Genomic DNA, 21,831 nt, shown 5'->3' with positions numbered 1-21,831 from the left:
CTGTTCAGGGCTTAATCCTGCTTTGCACTCAGAAATTCATAACTGATGGTGTTTGGGGAACACATGGGATGCTGAGGATTGAACCTGGGCTAGCTGGGTGCAAAGGCTGGTCAGCCACAGAGGATTAGCAGTGGCAGGTAAGCTACATGACCCTAATCACTGTTCTATTGCTCTGGCCCCTCTCTCTTCCTCTTAAGTATATGAAACCATTCATTCTTTCTATGATTATTTTTTTGTACTCAGTTCAACGTTATAATATATTTCTTGTTACAAATTTTTTGAGAATTATCTTTACACTATTGTGTCTGCATATAAACAGAATAGATTATGGCTTAGGAAATATATTTCCTAATAAACAGAATAAATTAATTCAAGAATGCTATTTCTATTTGAATAGTCACTTATAGATACATTTCCCAAGAAACAACATAGAAAAACTCAAATATGTAAAAATGTATTGTAAAGGTGTTATATAATTTAGAGCTTTAAATATAATAAAGAACAGTTCTATATGAATAGTTTACAGGAAAAGTTTTGCATTGTAATTATTTTCCATTTCAGAAAATCTGTACAAAGAGATAGATCCGTGGGCTAAACTCATCTTTATGTATGGGAGCAACACACACACACACACACACACACACACACACACACACAATATTAATCAATCAAACCAAAAAAGCAAAGAGACCAGAGAGGCAATTGAAAGAAGAGTTTCTTGGGAAAATTAGTGAATGTGTTTTGGACAGCCATCCTACTCAAGGGGCTCAAACATATGGGTCCCAATAACCCCATTTCCACTCTGCCAAGCAAATGCAGCCTCACTCATTTGTTTACCTATTGTCAGTGCTACTTTTTATGCAAGGAGAGCAGAAATGAATAGTTGTAACCAAGGTCACATGAAAATGCCTAGATAAAAATCATATCTGGACATTCAGAGCCAAGTTTTCTACTGTGTTCAAACCAGAAGTTTTTGTTTTGGTGGATATTTTTGTTTGTTGTTCTTTTTTGTTTTTAAAAAGGACAGCTTGTATCAGAGCAAAACTTTCCTCTAAAAGTTTCATGTGAGAAGGAACTTTATCTCTCATCCAGGACAAATACTGGCATATCCTAAGTCAAAGAAAGTTGGAGTTAAACTCACTTAAAAAAGAGAGAGAGGGGGGATCGGAGAGAATGCATGGACGTATGGTTTTTGCCTTGAATGCAGAAGGACGGTGTTTTGAATCGCGACATCCCATATGGTCCCCAGAGCCTGCCAGGATCGATTTCTAGGCATAGAGCCAGGAGTAACCCCTGAGCACTGCTGGGTGTGATCCACCAACCCCCACCCAAAAAAAAAGAGCAAAATTATGGGCAACTCAGGGATTTCAGAGGAGCATGTTGAAGTATTCGTGTATGTACTAGATGATATGGTGGAGGGCTTGATACAATATGGTTTTGCTCTGAATTAAGGACTTTCAGACTACAGAGAAAACTATGATTGATAATCTATTTATCAGGAGTCTCTGAACAAAACAGAACTATTAAAGGTGACACAGAGTCTTTCTACTTATTTATTTACATTCAAATTGAAATATGACAGATTGATTATGCAGAATTAATTTATATCATAGAGGCTGAGAAGTCCAAGGATTTGCTGTCTTCTAACTGTATAACCAGAAAATCTGGTGGTATAATTAAGTACAAGTTCAAAGACCTAAGAGTTCATAAAAGTTAATAGTTTAAATCTAACTCTAAAATTAGAAACATTAATAAGAATAAAAGGAACCAGATCACTCCTGCCTATGACTTTCTCCATTGAAAAACCCCATAATATTAAATGGAACTTCCTCACATTATATACCCACAAATTCAAGTGCCAAACACACCATCTTTATAGACATATTAGAAATATTGTTTAATCCAAAAAAATCTGTGGCAGTCAATTAACACCTAAAATTAACCATCACACTTTTCAACAACTATTTTCTGAAATCTAGGATGAATATAGCAAAACTAACCCATAGATCAAAAGTCAGCTGGCATCTTTCTCTTTAAGGATAAAATGATTGACTTAAAATCTAGTACAAGAGTTAAGGCCTTGTATCCCTATGTAGTATGAACCAGGAACCACATGTGCATAGAATCAGGAATAATCTCTGAAGTCCTCTGGGTTTGCCTATAGATTCACAACATTGAAAAAAAGAATCAAGGGGGGGGGGGGCGAAAGATAGTATAAATATATGCAACTGACCCTGCTTCAGTCCCTGGAACCTCATATAGTACCCAAATCACAGTGGCTTCTCATGAACAGAGTCCTTGAGCACTCTGGTATGGCTTAAAGCTGTCCTCCTCCAATTAGTTTATGAGGCTAAAGTTATAGACAGTACATCAGGTAGAGAACTTGCTTTTAGGCTGATAACCTGGTTTCTGTTTCCAATATTCCACATGGTCCTTTGTTGGATATTTGTGAATCCACAGACAGTCCCCAGAATGAGAATTTACTTCCCATCCCCTTGTCCCCTTTCGGAGGGAGACCTTGGTAATATTTATCCGCAGCAAATAATAATCCACACAGACAAGAAGGTTAGGGTGTAGATTGGGCAGAGAGAGAGAGAGAGAGAGACAGACAGACAGACAGACAGACAGACAGACAGACAGACAGACAGACAGAGACAGAGAGAGAGAGAGAGTCTTCTTGCAGCCTGCAAGCAGCTTTCGCAAAAGGACCCCTCTTCCCTGTCCATCAAGCTATTTATTGCCAACTCCACAGCGCCCCCACCTGGAAGGTCTAGGTGGGGCAATAGTCACAGAACAATCCTAAGGAAATATTTTTATATACAACAATTCCAAGACTAATCTTATGGAAACTTTTTCATATACTACAATCTCTAATCTGATTACAAAGTCAATACTCATTCCTCAGCACAGCTGAGTGTGGCTCAACTCTCCACTTCCAAAATCTAGGCTTGATAATTCTCAACTCTGATTTCTGAAAAAAAAAAAAAATCAGAAGTGCTTTATTTTTCTCCTATCTGCCTTTTTAAGTTTCTATAACTAAGTCTTATTGTTCCTTCTATGAAAAATAATAAAGTTGTTACAATGACTATGTAATGTTTGTATAAACAAAATACAGGTGATTTCACATCAGAAAGGCTAAATGATCGCTCATATTAATGCCAAAAATAACAGGCATTTTCTACATCAAATATTACATTTTAATGAAGGTGCACAATCAAGAAACATCAACTATGATACCATTAATTAGTAAAGAACAAGTTTACCCTTTGTCTGATAGACTGTTCCCTGACCTAGAAAAAATATTGAAAACTGCATTTTAAGTGTGCACTTTATTATTAATGAATAAAATATCTTTGTAAATTTGTAAAGATGACTATTTTCATACTTAGCAAGTAATTTATATTTTCCTCTATGCACTATATGTTTCCATTCTTTGACTGTTTCTAACAAGTGATTTTTCCCCTAAATTATAAAGTCTAGTAGCAGATAAATAGTACAGCAGGTAAGGAGCTGGCATCATATGCAGTTCACTTGGGTTTGATTCGTGGCACCACAAATGGTCTCTGAGCTTCACCTTAAATGATTTTGAGCACAGAGTTAGGAATAACATCTGAGTACTTTAACAGAGCACCAAAGCCAAAATAAATAATATATTACCAAATCTAAATTAAATAATTGGGTGAGCCTGTTATACTGTCAGGGTAGAAGCCAGGGGTGGGAGTATGGGATGAGCTTGAGGAACATGGTGGAGGAAGGTGGACACTGGCAATAAAACTGGCCCTGATTCATGGTATGTCTGAAACCCAACTATGAAGGACTTCATAAATCACAATGGCTTTTAAAAAAATAAAAATATTTAAAAAATAATTGGAGATATAAATCAATCACTATTTAAATAACTTCTGTTAACATAGAAGAAGATAATAGAATAGAGTAGAAGCTAATCATATCTAGTTATAGTTTAAAAGTAATTATTATACCAACAGTTTCTAATCTCTTTCTTTCTTTTTCTTTCTTTCTTTCTTTCTTTCTTTCTTTCTTTCTTTCTTTCTTTCTTTCTTTCTTTCTTTCTTTCTTTCTTTCTTTTTTCTTTCTTCCTTTCTTTCTTTCTTTCTTTCTTTTTTCTTTCTTCCTTTCTTTCTTTCTTTCTTTCTTTCTTCTTTCTTTCAATCTTTCTTTCTTTCTTTCTTTCTTCTTTCTTTCAATCTTTCTTTCTTTCTTTCTTTCTTTCTTTCTTTCTTTCTTTCTTTCTTTCTTTTTTTGGTTTTTGGGTCACATCCAGCAGCGCTCAGGACTTACTCCTGGCTCTACACCAGAAATTGCTCCTGGCAGGCTCGGGGGACCATATGGGATGCCGGGATTCGAGCCATTGTCCTTCCTCATGCAAGGCAAATGCCTCACCTCCATGCTATCTCTCCGGCCCCACAGTTCCTAATCTTGACTGTCAACTACAGAAATCAAGTAGGTTGAGCCAACAAAATGGGACTACTGTGAGCCATCTGGTTTTCTCTGAATTGTTCTGTATGCTAGTAAATATGTTACAAGTCATTAAAACCTCTTTAGTAGATCATTCAGAAAAGACCAGCTCTAGCCTAACCTTTGAATGAGTTTCTATTAGAATATTGGCAAGATGGCTGAACTATCTTAATTATGTTGTCCAGTAATACAAGAAGAATGAGGCATGCATTCCATATGGTGAATGAGTAGGTCAGAGGATTTGGAACACAGCAGGGAACATAGAAACCTAAAGGTCTGCAGCAGTTGAATTAGAATCCTGCTACTTCATCAAATGGCCATCAACTGTTGAGTTTAAAAAAAAATAAAGTCCTACAGATTTTTTCCATGGTAACCATTTAGAAAATAAATATATCTTTACTACAATGAATTGTAGCCAAGAGTTAAAAGGTAGAATGCCAAACATTATCATTATCTATTCAAACAATTTTAGAGTTCACAAGATCCAGATTTTAGTGATTTAAAATTTGGGGCAGAAATAGTGTCATGATTCTAGGAATTTGGAATTCTAGGTAGAAAAATTGAGGAAAATAATTTCCAAAAAATAGCACTTTGCATTGAGTTCTGGAACACAAAATTTTGAAAAAGGCAAAATGTTTTTCATATAAGTTTCACACAGTGGATGGCAGAGATCTACCTAAACAAATACAAAATCTTGTGGTGATAACCAGACCACTACTCTGCAAGACAATGATTACCTCAGAGAGACTTGTGAGAGAAATGGATGCTATTGAGTCCTCAAAAAATTCCTTTCTCAACTGCTACTTCCAAGTCCAGGCTGTTAAACTGCTGACTGATGAAATTTTATCGTTACCACTTCTCTATGGGAATTGTCCTCTTTCAAAGCAGAAGTGCCTACTTGGTAAATTCAGCTTTACAACCATATTGGCCAAGAATGGACATTAGCAAAAGGGCATTCCATATTGAGGATGGAAGTTAAACAAAAATAAATTATTTTCCTTTGTAATTCACTGTCCCTGAAAAAAAATTTAATTACACAAATGGATGAAATTTTGGCTTAAAATATATAAGGCACAGACACTAAGGCACAATTTATACTCAACTTCCCCCAAGGGAAGTGATGTAAGCCAAACTGTTTATTTTTTATTTTATTTTTTATTTTATATTTTATATTTATTTTATATCTTTTTGCTTTGCAATTTTTTTGCTTTCTCAAAAATTTGGAAAGTGGCTCTGTGCTTTTTGAACTCTGCAAATCTGTGATCAAATTCCTTCTCTAGCTTAAAAATAGCATCAACATATTTCTCACCACTGAATGGTATGCCTACATCCACAAGTTCCTTGCATCCTGGGAAATGGCAAAGGTTTGTCTGAGAGAGCTGGGATTTCCGTAACACAAGTTTTGTGGAGAATGCTCTCACTTTGTCATAGGCAGCACTGATAAGCTGCCCCGGGCCTTGTAACATCTTGTTTAGTACATTCAGCTTATGTGTGATGTCAATAAGAAAAGCTAAATCCATGAGTCATTTGTGACCACTCAACTCAAAAACAACATTCCCATACTTCTCCATGAAGGCTTTCACTTCTTCTCTCAACTCAAAAAATCTTTTCAGGACATTTCCCCTGCTGAGCCAACATACCTCGGTGAAATAGAGCACATCTCCATATTCTGACTCCATTTCCTTTAAAAAAGCACGGAACCTCCTGTGCTTTAAGCCCCTGGATCTGATTTGGTTGATGCATTTCACAACAACAGACATCACATTGTCACACGGCAGGCATTTACTGCAAAGGGCCTGCTGATGTATAATGCAGTGAAGAGCAATGGCCTTCTTCAAGTCTTTTTTTTTTTTTTTTTTTGAACAAGTGCCACCAGTCCATTTTTCCTCCCTGTCATCGATGGTGCTCCATCAGTTATTATTCCAACAAACCTCTTCCAAGGCAAATCTGCTTTCTCAATGGCATCACACAGATGCTGAAATATCTCATTAGCAGTGGTCTGGCCATGCATTGGAACTATTGTGAGCAGCTCCTTTGTCAATTCAAAATTGCAATCAACACCACGGACATAAATTGTGAGCTGCACGGTGTCTGTTATATCTGTGCCCAGGTCAAGAGCAACTGAGTATGCATCAAAACATTTGGCTTTCTCATACAGTTGATAATAAATGTCACTTGATATGTCAGAAATGCCCTCTGCCACAGTGTTGGCAGAAAGGCTGATGTTGCTAAACTGACCTTTCTTTTCTGGAAAGATAATACTTGCAGCCTGTAACATGTGTTTTTCAACAAACTCTCCTTCTGTGAATGGTTTCCCTGCCTTAGGAATCATCTCACTAACCATGGAACTAGCTTTGACTGATGCAACATTCTGTTTGGTTGCTGTCTTGAAGAAATCTTGTTGCCTCATTAGACATGCTTTAAGACTGGCAACCTGGGCCGGGCGGTGGCGCAAGAGGTAAGGTGCCTGCCTTGCCTGCGCTAGCCTTGGACGGACCGCCGTTCGATCCCCCGGCGTCCCATATGGTCCCCCAAGCCAGGAGCGACTTCTGAGCGCATAGCCAGGAGTAACCCCTGAGCATCAACGGGTGTGGCCCAAAAACCAAAAAAAAAAAAAAAAAAAAAAGACTGGCAACCTGCTTGGCTCTCTCATTTCCTTGATATTTTGCACATTCCTAAGCATGTTTAGTTGAATAATGGCATCTCGAGTTGTATTCCTTGTGCACTGCAACTTTCATTGAGCAAATAAGACATGTGGGGATGCCCCTGTGCTCAAAAAGAAATACTGCTTCTCCCACTTTTCCTGAACTTGTCTGTGTTCGGTCATCAATATCTCTTCACTGCAGGCTTTGATGAAGTCATGATGAAGGTAGGACAAAAATCTAATTATGTAATAAACTTCTCTCCCTTCTCTCCCTTAAGCCTCGATAATGTAAGGGACAGCGGGCAGGAGCAGCTGAAATGTCATCTGTGCTAGGCCCAAAGTATTCGCAATTATTTGCTTACAGAATTAAGAAAAAAAAAAATCACAAAATATCGCATTAAACATTTGCATACTTTGAACGGAACTGCTCGGGGTATGCGAATGTTTCATGCGATTTTTTCTTACTCATGCGATTTTTATTGCAATTATTTGGTAAGTGAATAATCACGAATACTGCTATAGCGGGCCACAAAATGTTGTATGGAGGGCCGCAAACGGCCTGCGGGCGGCGAGTTTGAGACCCCTGGAATAAGCGCGCCAACCATGGCAACAACGTGAAAATACATTTGGAATTGAAAATCAGCAAGACAAACTCAAAACCTACAGATTTGTTCTTTTCAGCAGAAATACACAGCATAGGTATCACTAATAAGAGATTATGAAAGGTGGGAAAATAACTAGTCACAGAGGAATCCTTCTCCATTTGAGGCTTTAATATTTGGGGTCGGGCACAACTGGTGACGCTCAGAGATTACTCCTGTCTATGCACTCAGAAATCACTTCTGGCTTGGGGACCATAAGGGATGCAGGGGGATGGAACCATTGTCCATTCTAGGCTGGCATGCTCAAGGCAGACACATTATGGCTTGCGCCACCGCTCTGGCCCCAAGAGGCTTTAATTTTTACTTTGTGTGTATAAGTGCTTAAGGCCATAGTGTCCAGGGGCTACACCTGCTCTGTGTTCAGCAATCTCTCCTAGCAAAGCTCAGGGGACCATAATCTGTGCTAGGGAATGAAAGGGGATTAATCACAAGTATGACAAATGCCTTGACCCCTGTACAATCTCTCGTGCCCCCTTAATTTTGACTTTATAAAAGAAACCAATGAAAGTTGCTTAATTTCATTTTTGTTTTTGTATTTTGGTGCTTGGGAGATGCTCCTAATTTTTTTTTGGAGGGTAATCCTGGTCTGTGCTTGGGGAACCATGCAACAAGCAAAGTGCATGCTTAACCCTTTGAGCTACCTACCTACCTCGCCTGCCTTCTCAAGAAAAAATATTTAGTAAATAGATAGTATGATTTTATGTCTATGCCTATGCACACATATTTATACAAAATTTGGGCTTGTGTACATATTTACTTTATATAGTATATATTTATACCTATATGATAATGTATATTTACTAGTAATATTTCAAATATAAGAATTCCACAGGCCTGTCATCATGATGTTTTAGAATATTTTAGAAGTGTGAATTTTTGTTTGTTTATTTATTTTATATAATAAGGTATGGAAAGAAACTTTTCAGTGGTTCTTAAATGACCCAGGTGCTCTTCCCTGGTCACTTGGATAACTACTTAGGAGGAGATACTGCTCAGACATTATGGTGCTGGGGATTATTCTGGTTACCTCGATAATAGAAGGGCTTCTAGGTCTGTGCAAAAACATAATTTGAACAAAATTAATACATTGAAAAAATGATACATTATTATGACATAAGGACATTTGTTAAACATTTCTTACTATGGAGCATATATAAATACCTAATAACTTGAAAAATATGTATGGTGGTGATATTCAATTAAAAAATCCATAATAATGCAACCAATTCAGTATATTGGTAATTAGAAAGTGTTTAAAAGGCTGAATTGAGGTCAGTCCCTCCTTCAAGTGATTTTGGGCAAGTTAATTTTATCAATTAGTTACCACAAAAACATTATGTGATACATAATAATACTCTATTATTTCAAGTTTATCGATAGGTAAAATGAGGCAAAGAGCATTAACTAGGTTGCCTTTATTTTAGAGCTAGTAATAATGACATAGAATTTATACTCACTTTTTTTGCTTGTTTTGTTTGGGTGAGAGGACAAACTTGGCTGTATTCAGATCTTAATCTTACTCCTGGCTTTGTGCTCAGGAAAGACTGAATTCAGGACACCATTTTGAGTGCCTGGAGTCAATTTTCTGTCAGGGCTATGTTAGGTAGGCAACAGCCCTACTTACTGGGCTATCTCTCCAGTCCTCAAATCTACTTTTTGGTGGTGGGGGCAGGACCTTTCTAAATGGTGCTTAGGGAAAGAGGATTTCCTCACATTAATCCTTAGGCAATCAGATTAGGATTCAAAGTGAGGACCAGAAGATGCAGTGTACCCAAGCCCTCTAGTGTCAGAACCATGCCAATCCACATTAAGGTTTTATACTCTCTCCCATCCCCTTAATGTGGCTCTTAAAAGATATGACAGTTATTACTTTTGGGATTTTTTGTTGTTTGTTGTTTGTTTGTTTGTTTGTTTTTGTGGTTTGGGGACCACACCTAGCATTGCTGAGGGGCTATTCCTGGCTCTGCTGTCAGAAATCACTTCTGGCAGGCTGGGGGGACCATATGTGATGCCAGGAATTGAATCCAGGTATGTTCCAGATTGGCTACTTGTAAGATGAAGGCCCTACTGCTGTGCTATCTCTATGGCACCAAAGATGTTACAATTGAAGAGAGAGAAAAGAGGACGCAGAAATGGTATGCAGGAAATATCACTGAAATTTTTCATTTTTTTAACATTTTAAAGAAAACTTGATAAAAAAATAAGTGAAAGAAATTAGTGTTATATTAGATGTAAGGGGGAAATAAGACTTAGAAGGATGTGGGGGAGATGGTAGATAAGAGAAAGAAAGGAAAAGGAGACAGAGAGGGAGAGTGACGTTGGTAGTAAGTACCTGATGAATTGAATTGGTGCAAACTAGAAGAGAGCAAAAATACTATTCTCTCCTAGGAAAGAGACTCCAGAACTAATTAAGACGATTATTACCACTTGATGATGATGTGCCTCACATGATGGAAACTATTTTATGTGTAAAAAATCTAAATAACATATATTAGAATATATGGGTCTACATAGATTATCAATTACTTTACATCACTTTATAAGGCAAACAATTTGAATAGAGTCTGATGAACTGGATGAATGAGAGTTTTAAAAAAGCACACATTACTTAGTCAGTAACCCTAAAAGTCAAGTTAGAACCTAAAATCGGTGTCTAGTATACTGACAAATCCTCAATAGCCTCTCAAGCATGAATAGTTTGAAGTCTCAATACAGTCACATATACACTGAATTTAACAAAAAACTTAAAAAATGTATTTACATGTCCTGAACAGCAGTTATATTCTTTAAACATAAAACCTTCAGCTCAGACACCATTTTCTGCAGTCCATGTTCATTTTACTTATGCTTGCAGAAACATCAATATTAATTCCACCTTTAAAGTTAGAGCTTCATAGAAACCTTCATTCCAAATTCATTTGCTTTGACTTTATGACTTTGAAGTTGACATTATTACCAAGTACTCAGCTCTTCTTTGATAGGTTTTATCATTCTTGGCCAAGTGAAGTATTATTCTACCTCAAAATACAGTAAAGAAGGAATAGAAATGGGAAAGAGAGAAAGGCAAAGAGATACTTTTTGCATAAACCTGAATCACTAAAAGGTGCTGTTTCCTTATGAATATATTTTTATAGACACTTTGTGATAAAAAGATGTCCACTCAGGTTCAAGCTTATTTTCTTTTTGGACGTTGTCAAGATTTCAATTTCATATCACTCTAAAGCAAGTGATGCATGCTTGAACTAAAGCAACTTTCTTGGAGCAGAGCCAACAGACTGCATCTGTGCATAGAAAATTCTGCACGATGACTTTGCTTTATGAGAAGACTGTCTTTAGAAAAGGTCTCATCAATATGTCTCAAAAGCTTAAATTTTATAAGAAAATTAAAATGTTATTAAATTGGCCAAATTTAGTTCTCAAATTTTCAATACTTGATATTATTAGAACAAATCACATTCAAGCAGATACAATAGTGTTGTTTTTTCTTTTCTATTTGTTTGTTATTTTGGGTTTGGGGCCACAAACTGGTTACTCCAGAGGTTACTCCTGGACCTATACTCAGAAATTATACCTGGTGGTACTCTGGGAACAACATGGGATTTCAGGATTCAACCCAGGTTGGCTGTACGCAAGGCAAATGCCCTGCCTGCTATGCTATCACTCAGGCCTCTGTTTTACTTCCTTGGTTTCAAGATTTTCCTTCACATTTGGGCTCTTTTTAAAAATTTATCATTTTATCTTAAGACTGCAATTTAAATCATTGCTCATAATACATTTATTTCTGTCATTCCATGTTCCAACACCCACTACCAGTATAAAATTAGTTCCACCATTGTTTCTGGATTTCCACCCTCCCCCAAGCCTGCCTGATTTGAAGGCATAAAATAATTTACTTTTTATTTCTTGTTTACAACTAAGTGGTCATGGAATTAACAAAACTACAGCAAAAGAGAATTTGTGGGAAAATGTTATATCCCATAATGTGTTCATTAAGTCACTTACCAATTTTTTCAGTTCAGTCATTTCTTTTTTTGTCTTTTTTAAATTTATTTAAGCACCATGATTACATACATGACTGTAATTGGGTTTTAGTCATAAAAAGAACACCCCCTTCACAAGTGTAACATTCCCACAACAAATGCCCCCCTATCTCAATCCTTTCCCATCCCCTCCCTGTATTTGAGACAGGCAATCTACTTCTCTCATTCATTAACATTGTCATGATTGTGTAGTCATTTCTCTAACTAAATTCACCACTCTATGTGGTGAGCTTTACATCAAGAGCCAGTTCTTCTAGGACTTATCTTATTATTATTACAATATTGTCTTTTGTTTTTCTTAAAACCCATATGAGTGAGACTATGCTGTGTGTGTCTCTTTCTCTGACATATTTCATTCAGCATAATAGATTCCATGTACATCCAGGTATAGGACAATTCTATGAGTTCACCTCTCCTGATGGCTGCATAATAATCCATTGTATATATGTACCACAATTTCTTTAGCCATTCATCTGTTGAAAGGCAATTTGGTTGTTACCAGAGTCTGGCTATTGTAAATAGAACTGCAATGAATATAGGTGTATTGTGTCCTTGTGTTCCTAGGGTATATTTCTAGGAGTGGTATAGCTGGATCATACGAGAGCTCAATTCCCAGTCTTTTGAGGAATCTCCATATTGTTTTCTAGACTAGACAGCATTTTCACCAGCAGTGAATGAAAGTTCCTTTCTCTCCACATCCCACCAGCACCAATTGTTCTTGTTCTTTGTGATGTGTGCCAGTCTCTGTGGTGTGAAATGGTACCTCAATGTTTTGATTTGCATCTCCCTGATGATTAGTGATGTGGAGCATTTTTTTCATGTGCCTTTTGGCCATTTGTATTTCTTCTTTGAGAAATTGTCTGTTCACTTCTTCTCTTTATTTTTTGATGGGGTTAGATTTTTTTACTTGTTAAGTTCTGTCAGAATCTTGTATATTTTGGATATTAACCCCTTATCTGATGGGTATTGGGTGAATAATTTCTCCCATTTTATGGTGACTTTTGTATCCTTGTCACAATTTTCTTTGTGGTGCAGAAGCTTCTCAGCTTAATATAGTTCCATTGGTTTATCTCTGTTTCCACTTGGTTGGAGAGTGCTGTTTCCTCCTTAAAGATGCTTTTAGACTCAGTGTCATTGAGTGTTTTACCAATGTGTTTTCTATATAACTTATAGTTTCGGGCCTGATATCAAGGTTTTTAATACATTTTAATTTAACCTTGTGCATGGTGTTAGGAGGATTGAGTTCGCTTTTTACAAGTGGCTGACCAGTTGTGCCAATACTTGTTGAAGAGGCTTTCCTTGCTCCATTTTGCATTTCTTGCCTCTTTATCAAAAATATCAGTCATTTCTATTTAAATTTCTCACTCACTTAGGGTGGTGATTTCTGTATTGCTATCCCCTTGTGACCTTTGCAGTCTGATAGTGTTTATTACATTTTGTGGTGTTGCTCATTGACTGGAAGAAATGCAGCCATATTCTACATTGGGTTCACTGGCTTGGGTGTGAAAATGGCACTTCTGAATCTCAAAGAAAACCCTACTGCAGTTCTGTCTACCTCAGTTTCTTGGGACTCTGATGCTGAGAGGTCCTCTCATTTTGTCCTGGTGGCTCTCTTACTCTTAGGGTACACTGATTTTGGTGCATAAATCTGAATCACAAAGAGGACCCTGCTGCCACTATGTCTGTTTGTCTCAATTTCTTTCTTGGGCATTGGGTTCATTTCTTAGCTCCATCACTTAATATTCAAGTTATTTGGAGCATATTATGAAATTCAGGTATGATTTGTAGTGATAAAAAGTTCATATACTGAAGGGTTATGTTAAGAATAGCACTTGAAACTGTTTGAAAAAGAATATGCACTGATCAAATGATAACTATTCTTGTTATTATTATCTACTGTTTTGTTTTGGAAAAAGAGTTTTGATATGTTCTCATGGAGATTATGTAAATATGTAATTTTGGGGAAAAAAGGGATGCATTTTAGAGATGATGAGATGTGACAGTCTAGGCATCTATTTTCTACCAAACTAGGAAATATCATTTTCTCTAGTGTACTAAGAAAAATAATTCACATTATATTGGTGTGCTTTCCATGATTTCTTTGAGTTCCTTAAACATCCTCAACATTTCATCTCTAAAGTTTTTTTCAGAGAGGGCCCGAGTGATAATGCAGCTAGCTGTAGTGTGTTTGCCTTGCATGCAGCTGACCCAGAATGAGCCTGGGTTCCATCCCTGGTGTCTCTATGGTCCCCCAAAGTCAGGAGCAATTTCTGAGTGCATTGCCAGGAGTAACCTCTGAGCATCACCTGGCATGGCCCCAAAACCAAAACAAACAAGTAAACAAAAAAGAGTCTATATAGTTGGCTGATAATAGTTGGATTTTCAGAACTAGTATCTTCACTCACTTAGGATAGTGGGTTCAATACTGCTTTCCCCTTGTGAACTTTGCAGTCTAATAGATAGTGTTTATTACACTGTTGGTGGAAATGAAGGTAAAAACAGTTTTAAAAATATAAAGTTGACTTTTAAGTTGGCTTTTAATTCTTCATTAAATACATTGTATGTAAAAAAATTATTGAATTCAAAGTCTTTCTGGTCATATCATCTTTGGGGGGGTCTTTCTATGTTATCTCTTCTATTTATTTATAATTCCTACATCACAAATATCAAAGAATAAAAGAGTATTTATTAATCTTTAATCACTTAGAAGTTGTTAGCATAATTTCAATATATACTATTTCTATAAAAAAAATCAAACAAACAAAAGTTTTATAGCAATATCAAGAACTATGAAGAACTTTAACAAAAAAAATAGAAACAATAGTGAAAATCATAACAGGAATTATCTTTCCTGGAAGAAAAATTTCTAGGAAGCATAAATAAAAGAAGGCAATTTATGAAGTGGATAGTACTGCCAGTATAATGAATTTGAAAAACTCCTACAAGACTAAGAGAAGATCAAGGCCAGATGCCAAAAACAGAAACTTGAAGAATAAAGAGCTAGAAGGTAGGAAGATGAATAGAGCTAACACACACAGACTTGATATAGGAAAAATAACATTTTTATCAAAAATTAATTTTCTAAAAACTTTAAGGAAGAAGCATAGAAATAAAACAAATTTAAGGGACAGTAAATATGTTGCTATTAACCTGAAATATAAATGTTTTGAGAAGATCTTCAATACAATGATGGGGACAGAAACTATTGTCAGGAGCCTCCTAGGAAAATTGGTGATAAGGAAATAAAGACAGAAAAAATATGTCTCTTGTTTGAGAAGACTGGCAATGAAACCAAAGAAGAAGCCACAAAACTGCCAATGCAATTAAAGGGAAATGTACCTAGACTTGTAAATACACAAGCATATCCTGCCAAGTCATTTTCATACATAGCCAAATATTGATTTCTTCCCAGCTGTTCTCAGAATTTTCAAAAGACTGAATTAGTGAGATGTTAATTAACAAGTTTTTAAAATTTTATATATTGGACTTCACGATTCAGATCTTTAATTTATTTAGGTAAATTTCAAAGTAGTCTATATTTTATAGATTCCAAGAATAATAAAAAGAATTCTTTTGGTGATGGAAACAAGTTTGTTTTTTTTAAATAAAGATACAATATTTTCAGATAATATTTGGCATTTCTCTTAAGTTTGCTGCTAAAAGAGTCATTGCAAACTGAAGTTTCACAAATCTGGTCATAACTTATATATGCCAAGAAATTTTGCTATTTAAAGCAATTCTATTTTGTAGCTTCATCAAAATTCAACATTAATTTTAAACAAATCTATATTTTACCATGTATATTTAGAAACAACCAGCTGCTGATATATAGGAAACATTTACAATTGCAACTTGCATAGTCCTTGAACAGAAATGTCAGCAACATATAAAGTCAAGCTAATATGCTTTAACTGCTTATACTTAGCTTTCTCTCAAGTCATTCAGATAACAGCTTTCCTGTGATTATTGACAGTGAAGGGTGGTCCACGGGAACTGTGGTTGGTGTTCAGGGTCCACCAAGACTAGTCTCAGGCATGTTATGGATAGGATGTACAGTACTAGCCAGAGACTTAACTCAGGGTCTTGCACATTAGGTATCTATTCTATCACTTGAGCTATCTCATAGACATTCTGTTAGTTTTTGTGGAAGAAATATGAGATAATAAACTTGCTTCAAGAATTGTTCTTTCATTTTGTGTGTGTGTATATGTGTGCGTGTGTGTGTGTGTGTGTGTGTGTGTCTGGGCCACACCTGGTGGCGTTCAGGATCACTCCTGGCTCTGCACTCAGAAATCACTCCTGGCTCAGGGGACCATATGAGATGCCGAGGATCAAACCCGCGTCCATCCTGGGTCAGCCACATGCAAGGCAAATGCTCTTTACCTTGCATTACTGTGTAAATGCACTACTGTGCTACCACTCTGGTCCTCTTCAAGAATTTTTGATAGTTCGTTTTACGTTAGAGTCTTTTTCTCCTCAAAATTTAAATATATTGCCATTAAAATTAGTCTAGAACTGGTTATTCCCAATAGTGGTTTTCAAAGGTAAATACCAGCCTTAACCAAACATATTACATAATTTTGAGGTCATACATTATGACATCAGGCCTGTTTTGGTCAATAAAGTTTTATTACAACATAGAATTCATCTGTTTACTGCCCAGTTTTATTTTTAAGTTTCAACATTAGAGTGTTATAATAATGCCTATCAAAGTAAAAAGTATTTACTATTTGACTGCAGAAATAAATGAGCTGACCAGAGTAAATAAGAATATTTATTGTGTTCAACCAATTGTTAAAGCAAATTAAAGTTATTGTGTTGTAAGAGTATACAATAGCTAAAGTAGGATTGGATTTACCTGTTAGTGTTGGAAAAAGGCAGAAAATTAAGTATTTTGTTTTAAATATTAATTTAAGTATAGTTTTCTAAATAATCTTTTAAAATGATCAAGTTAATTTTCAAGTCAAACACAATTAATCATCTGCCGATATCTATAATTTCCAGGCCCTGAAATTGTCCGTTACAGTTATGTTTTACTCAGTAACTTTCTCAGAATCTCAGTTTTTCAATTTCTGTTTCTCCATCAACATTGTTGATTCTCTTCTCCCAAATAAAAAGTAAAAGAAAAATGTAAATAAAATAAAACTTGATGAGTAAGCACAGCTATATTTTGTCTTATCTACTGGAAATATCTTTGTTGTATTTAGGGATTAAAGAAATTAAAGGCAAGATATTTTAAGTTTGGGAGTAGAATATGGTCAGTTTTTAAGTAAATCTTTCAGTTTGGGAAAAAACTGAGCAGAGCTCTGATATAATGGCTTATTATCGATGAACACAGCAAAGAGAGGCTTTAGAAACAAGTATTTGAGAATATATTTACTCTTGAGGCTAAACTAAAACATACATTTCAAGTATGTGAACAAAACTAATTCACACTTTCACGACTCTGTGAGTTGTCATGCCTATACATGAAATTTAGTTTATGGATCTTTCAACTTCTAATAAGTATCAAGATTTTCTGGATCATTTGGTGGGACAGTGGCTAGGGAATGCAAGCAATGCATCAACATTTAATAGAAAGATCAGAGAGCTGAGCACAGAAAATGAAAAGTAAGAGGATTATGATCAAAGTTTTTGTGCAGTACAGTTCTTAACTAGTAGCCAAAATGTTCCAATTAAGCCAAAAATATATCCTTGCCCAATCTGATGAGGTTTCAGAAATAAGGTTATTTGTTACAATATTTATGGTTTCTTTAATGTTAGCTTCTTGGGTAATATTAAAGTTTCCAATGAGGTTTAAATATATACAAGCAAAACTTGTCCCTTTTGTTTGTTTTTTTGTTGTTCTTTGTTTGTTTATTTTTGGACCACATCTGGCAGTACTCAGGTATTACTCCAGGCTCTGCACTCAGATGTTACACCTGGAAAGCTTAAGAGCCATATGGAATACTGTGGATCAAGCCAAGGTTAGCCTTATGCAAGGCAAACACCCTACCTGCTGCACTATAGTTCTGGCCCCCAAACTTTATTCTTTTAAAAATAGTATATATTCCCCTATGGGATGCCAGATTATATCAAGAGGGGTTCTGTCTAAAATACCACTGGACTAATTTTATTAACCTCTCTAGCAAGAAAAGTTTATTGTGGTGAGGCACTATCTTGTCTCTCAGCTATTCTTTAAGACCATAGAACTCCCCTGCTTTCTGGGCACTTAAAAAGAATAAAACAAGTGTGGTTATAGCACAAAACTTGAAGAATTTTCCATGTATGACTGCAATTTCATCTTCAAATTAAGCTTTGTTTAATTCAGTTTTAGTTTTATTTTTTTTAATTAGCAATCAAATTATCTGTTCTTGAACAAATAGAAGCTGGTTGATCAAATTTATAAGTTTGGATAATACCTAAAGGGAATGATTATCATAAAGGCAGTAATTATACCTTTGTTCATAATGACAATTACATTTCCGACTAGTGGGCAATATAGTCATTAGATGACTTCTAGGCGGTGATTAAATAACAGTCATCTATTTATATCTAATGATCTATTTTCTACCCACACATAAACTGTCAAAACATTTTGCATAAAATTTACAGTCAAGAAATGACTAGGTGCTCTAAATTGAGCAAGATTAGAATTTAATTTAATCTGAATGTTTGTGAGTTGTAAGAAAGTAAATAACCTATAAGTAAACAATGATTTTCCAAGATCCATGTCTGTGAACATTCAGTTAATTGCAAAAACAGTCCCAATGTTCTTGCCATAGACTGATGCCTCTTGACCCAAGTATGCTAACTAAAATAAATTCTGGCCTCCTGGCCCATTATGATATTGTTATCTTAAATAAAACTCACTTACTCGGTAATAAATCTAAGACCCTGAGTTTAATTCTTGGTCATACCATTGAACTCCACTGAATCTGAGCGTCTCAGGAAATGTCTCTAGGACCCCAACATTTCAGGTATATCACTTAGTAAAATTAATGAATAATGGAGATGAAATATATCAGATAAGGCAATAGGAATCTAGGTAAACCTAAATTCCACCCTTTACACCTCCTATTGTCCCCTATGCCTAGTCAGAAGTAAGCTCTCACATCAGAGCCAGGAGAAAGCTAGGAGTGCTCATGGGTGTGGTCCAAGAACCAATTAAAAAAAAAAACAAATTAAACTTTACTTAGTGGCTAAGTACAATTATTTCTGAAATCATCAAGATTCATAGCAACAAAATAAAAACAGCACTATGGCCCCTACAGAAATATACATACAAACCCAAATTCTGGCTAGTTTTATTCTTTCATCAACACATAATTAAGATAAACCCAGATGTTGAAGTAGTAGCAGAGAACTACTAAAGATACTAAATTAATATGGATAATTGCGGTCTTTAGTGTAATGTGAATAATATTAATCTATAATTAAAAAAGAAAAGTTTTTAAATACCCTATTAAAAGTTTTTAAATAGACTCATAGATTAAAGCATAAAAACCTAGATTCGAAGCTGTAAACTGGATTTTGTTCCATTGATCTTGTTAGGAAGTTACAGTCTATTCTCATTATTTCCAGATTTTATTTTTTCAAATTTGGCTACGTGCTAATATTTTTAATTTCCAAATCAATATCCATAGTCTTTTGAGATCAATCATAGACATGAGAAATTTGAGATTCCAGCATGCAGGTTCCAAGCTGAGTTTGGATCAAGTTATGCTCTTTGCCTTCCTATTTTAGTTTTCACACACACAACAATACATTTTATAAAAAGTATTCTTTGGGGAAACACTAACATATTTTTCTTTTTGCATTTGTGTGCTATTCTGGCATGGAAGCTGGCAGTCACACTGCTATTTCAGATTGTTACCAAATAAGTATACATTGTGTTCCTAAATCCAAGGAGATTTTAATGTACTAAATGAAGTAAATACTATATAACATTAGAAAAAAATGAGTGTCAATAAATCAAGAATTAAACTAAGTAATGTATCAGAAGATCTCACTGAATTAACTTATGTATTGGTCAACTGACAGAAATGGGACTTGCAAGAATATAACCATAGTTTTCTCAAGGAATTCAGTGTGCAAACTTTCATTATGAATACAACTACATAAATAATGAAAATTTACTGTTTCAACACCTTTACTACTATTTTTTATTAAGGTAAAAGTTATCTTCTTCCTAAGTCTAATTGTCATCTGGAAATAGAATTATGACTTTTGATCCAAATAAAATGAAATTAATAAACCATAGTTTGATTTGTTCAAAATATTCCCCAATGCCACAAAATTCAATCAGCAATAGAGACTTATCATGCTTTTTAAATCTCAAAGTACATCAACTATTTGAAGAGGATTTTTTCTGTACTTAGTTAATAAGATATATAAGGATTTATGGCAGTGTTAATTTACTATCATTAGTCTTTGGCCTCAAAAATCTGTCCTCTCAAGCATCTATTATAAGCTGCCTTAATCAACAAGGAAAGTTATCGGATTCATTAATATGCTCTTCCATTATGTAAATAATATTCTTAGCAACTATCAAATTTTCTTTATAAAATCTGTGAAGTTAAGTTTGTGATTAAATAATATTGAACATATGTGCAATCCTATATTTTTAGTATTTATAAAAACAATATATTTTCAATTAAGTTAATAGATATTATTAAAGTATCCTAGATACTGCCAGAATTAACTGAGTGTATTTTTCAAGAGGCAATATCCTTAAGGAGACCTTCATTTTGGTAGCTTTAATAAGTCAATTTTGTTCCTAAGCTTCCATATGGACTAGCCAAAGATATGAACCTTACAACAAAGAGCAGTGAGAACAGTTAGAGAACTAACTGCACTTATAACTACCAAAACAATGATAGTGAAAGAGAGCAATAGGAATACCTGTCCCAAAATCAGGCAGGGGTGGGGAAGGAGGGAAATTCAGAATGGAGAACATTAGTGGCAGGAATGTTACACTAATTGTGATTGACTAAAACCCAAGTACAAACATTATTGTAACCACAGTGCTTAAATTAAGAGATTACTTAAGGGCCCAGAGAGATAGCACAGCTGCGTTTGCCTTGCAAGCAGCCGATCCAGGACCAAAGGTGATTGGTTCGAATCCCGGTGTCCCATATGGTCCCCCGTGCCTACCAAGAGCTATTTCTGAGCAGACAGCCAGGAGTAACCCCTGAGCACCGCCGGGTGTGACCAAAAACCAAAAACCAAAAAAAAAAAAAAAAAAAAAAAAAAAGAGATTACTTAAAAAAAAATAAAAATAAATGTTTTTGTCCAAAAAAGCCACTTCCAGATTTTTTAAATATTTTAAACCTTATCTATTGCATTATCATATTTTTCTATTTTAATAAAATGCAAATGGCAGAAATATAAATGATGATATTTTAATTTAATAATGCACTTCAACTTCCTAAAGAAAATATTAGTAAATAAAGTGTAAAAAGTTTATTCTGAGGGACTGGAGCCATAGCACAGCACAGCAGGTAGGTATTTGCCTTGTATGTGATCAACCAAGGTTTGATAACAGGCATTACATATAATTCCCAAAGCTTGCCAGGAGTAATTCAGAGCACAGAGTCAGGAGTAACCTTTAAGTGCTTCTGGGTTTGGCCACAAAACAACCAGTGCAATCCTTTCACCACCAATATGTATCATATTTGGAACTTAAAAGTCACAGCAATTAATGAGTTGATTAATATTAAGAAAAATTAACCACTAAAACATGTAAGGACATTTACTTGTTTTGTTCTTTTTCTTTTATCTTACCAGATTATTCTCCAATAATTTTCTTGGTTTTTTAACATGGCCATTGCTTCTGCTTCCTACCTGAAATCAATATTGATGATGATGGTGCTCATTATAATGTGTGAGAGAGACTGAGAAAGCACAAAAATTTAATAATTATTTTTCAGCAGTCATATGTCTGAAAAAATATATATATAAAATCAACCAATATTTCTTCCTTACATGTATTCATTTTTTCTGCCTGTATACTTTAGCTGTCAATGGC

Source organism: Suncus etruscus, chromosome 1, assembly GCF_024139225.1.
Source record: "Suncus etruscus isolate mSunEtr1 chromosome 1, mSunEtr1.pri.cur, whole genome shotgun sequence".
Taxonomy (NCBI): domain Eukaryota; kingdom Metazoa; phylum Chordata; class Mammalia; order Eulipotyphla; family Soricidae; genus Suncus; species Suncus etruscus.
The sequence above is the reverse complement of the archived record's forward strand: the minus strand, read 5'-3'. Positions refer to the sequence as shown.